Below are 2,500 nucleotides of genomic sequence, written 5' to 3'. Positions count from 1 at the left end.
GGAGGCCATGTGGGAGGCCATGTTGGAGGCCATGTTTGTTGTGATGTGTTGAGGCGGGGATTCGGTGCTCAAGTCCGCGCTCGGTGAGTTTTCTCGCTCTGGCCTCGATTTTGGCCCTCCTTCGTGCCCTAGGCCGGGGCGTGGGCCTCGGGGGAGGGCGGGGGCGGGATGGACGGGGCATGTCATGCGGCAGGGGCGTGCAGGGCGGGAGAAGAGAGAGAGAGAGGAGAGGCAGGGGGAGAGAGAGTGAGAGAGAGGGGCAGGGAGAGAGGGAGAGAGGCAGACGGAGAAGGACCATTCGGGAGGAGGGACAAATTCGGTTATTATCCCTGCCCTTTGCCTTTCTTCGTCTCTTCTCCCTTGTGGGTCCGTGGCCGCCCGTGCTCCTCCAGTGGGCGTGGGTGGGCGGTGTGGGCGCCGCGGCAAGGCGAAGGATAGGAGAGGGCATAGAACGGAAGAATAAATCGGAATTAGTGAAGCAACAAAGCTGTGATTAGTTTTTAAATCGTAAAAGTGCTTAATAAATCGAATATTTTCCTAATATTTAAAAAATATTTATATATATATATAAGCAAAGCTCAGAGCGGATTACTCACATAGGCCTATGCACTGAGGCTTCTACTGTCATGTTAAAATTGCTAGACAATTACATATGGTTTCGTCATTTCATGCGATTCACTCGTAAATCTTAGAAATTCCTTGTGTCTTTGTGTCGCTTGATTTAGGAAATCCATTGAAAATGTGATTTAACAGTATTTTGTACTAACTTTGAAAAATTCACATATGAGAGGTTGTCTTAATGTTTTTGTTAATTAGATATAATTACTTCCTAGTGTATGTGAAACTGACAAAAGGTGTAAATAGAGAACGTGAAAATACTGTTACGAAAGAAAAGTGGACATTGTGCTTCTAAGAAGCACTAGTAACTTGATTTTTGAACCTGAAGATATTAATAGAATACCTGTTTAATCCCAAGGTAAATTTCTAGTCCTTTGGAAATGCATGTCATTTCAGTATACACTTTGTTCATTCTAATGCTACAGGTATACAGAACTCAGAATATTGGGACATACTGAATGCTGAATTATTGTTTTTTGTTTTTAGAAATATATATATATATATATATATATATATATATATATATATGTATAGTTAATACCATATTTAGCATATACATACTATAAATTGTTTGTGTTCCTTGAGAGGAGAATGACGGAAAGTGTTGAGGTTGTAGGTTAACATATTACAAAAATCCTTAAGGCATTATATTTGTTGTTTGATATTGAGTATTAAGAAAGTGAAATAACATATATCAGTGACTGACAATGTTTATCCTTTCAAATTAATTTTATTTGCATTTTCATGTGGATCTGTATTGTTCGTTATTACTCGAGTTTCTGTGTATATTTATCTGTGTGTATATGAGAACATGTATGTAATTCAGTGAGTAAGAGAAAGTTTGGCATAATTGCTCAGATGAAACCCACATTGTTATTAGAAACAGCTTTTTTTCTGTACCAGTTAACTTGAAACTTTGATGGAGAGCCTACTGTTTTTGATAAGATAGTGGTAGACTGTCAAGGAAAGTCTTCAAGCTCTTTATTGGCAGGATAAATGTAATGGAGTTTTGTTGGCCTTTGCCTTGTGCAGATAGGTGCGGGTATGTTGGTGGTTTATGAATGATAACATCTTAATTGATGTTGATGAAGAATTTTGAATTTTATACTTGGTAAAAGCAATTCACAATTTACAGCCGAGAAGCGTATTTAGACATAAAGAAATATAAAGATATAAAAGGTATTTGTTACCAAGACTGATGCACTCTCTAGAGACGAAGTCCAAAAACCAGGCTATCATGCGAACCTAAATCCGAAATCTAACCTTTCCTACCTTCTATTTATTCCCTAATCATTGGGGCAAGCTCCCCGCAGCCCCCCTTTATCAGGCCAAATTAGAGAAAACACGGCACTAAGAACTCTAGCTTTTGAGGGTATTGTGGACATGCAGCAGATATTTTTTTCATTTCACAGTAAATAGGAGGGTGCTGCAGCTGTACCTGTGCTATTTATAATATGGCAGTGTCTATTTCCCTCTATCTTTGTGCATTGCTTTCGGTAACATTAACCACATAAAATGCTACCATTTTTTTTTATCAACAATGAATTGTAGAGTCCAAGATACTCAAAGGTGTAGATATCACATATGTTTATACCATAGATCACTGGTTCCAAAAGTGGGAAGTACCACCCCTTTGGGAAAGTTCTGGGAGGGCTGGTAAGACTACAAGGGACGGAATGGGGGAGACAGAATGGCATTAGGAGCAGTTAATAAATAACATTTTTTTTTTTTTTTCTTTTTTTTTTTACAAAACTGCCAAATAAATTGGTTGACTTAATTAGATTTTGTTTATGAAATACATCTTTGTGTTTACTCTTGTTATTTGAAGTATACCAAAAAAAAGAAAAGTAAAAAATAAAAGGTTTCATTTGTATGAGGGGGA

The 2,500-nt window shown here is 38.2% G+C and overlaps 1 protein-coding gene across 3 annotated transcripts in view; it reads left to right on the top strand.

The window, feature by feature from the left end:
• Positions 1-2,500, top strand: part of LOC125027954 (heterogeneous nuclear ribonucleoprotein K-like) — a 135,480-nt gene that overhangs the window by 196 nt on the left and 132,784 nt on the right. The window contains exon 2 of one of the 3 annotated variants that reach the window (XM_047617141.1): positions 834-976. The gene's annotated coding sequence lies outside the window, so the exon portion shown is untranslated. Of the gene's footprint in view, positions 84-829; positions 977-2,500 lie in introns of those variants that run through there. The other 2 variants (XM_047617139.1, XM_047617143.1) reach the window with 2 other exon arrangements.

Source organism: Penaeus chinensis, chromosome 8, assembly GCF_019202785.1.
Source record: "Penaeus chinensis breed Huanghai No. 1 chromosome 8, ASM1920278v2, whole genome shotgun sequence".
In the NCBI taxonomy this organism is placed as follows: Eukaryota; Metazoa; Arthropoda; class Malacostraca; order Decapoda; family Penaeidae; genus Penaeus; species Penaeus chinensis.
Note: the sequence above shows the minus strand (reverse complement) of the source record. Positions and strands in the feature narration are given on the sequence as shown.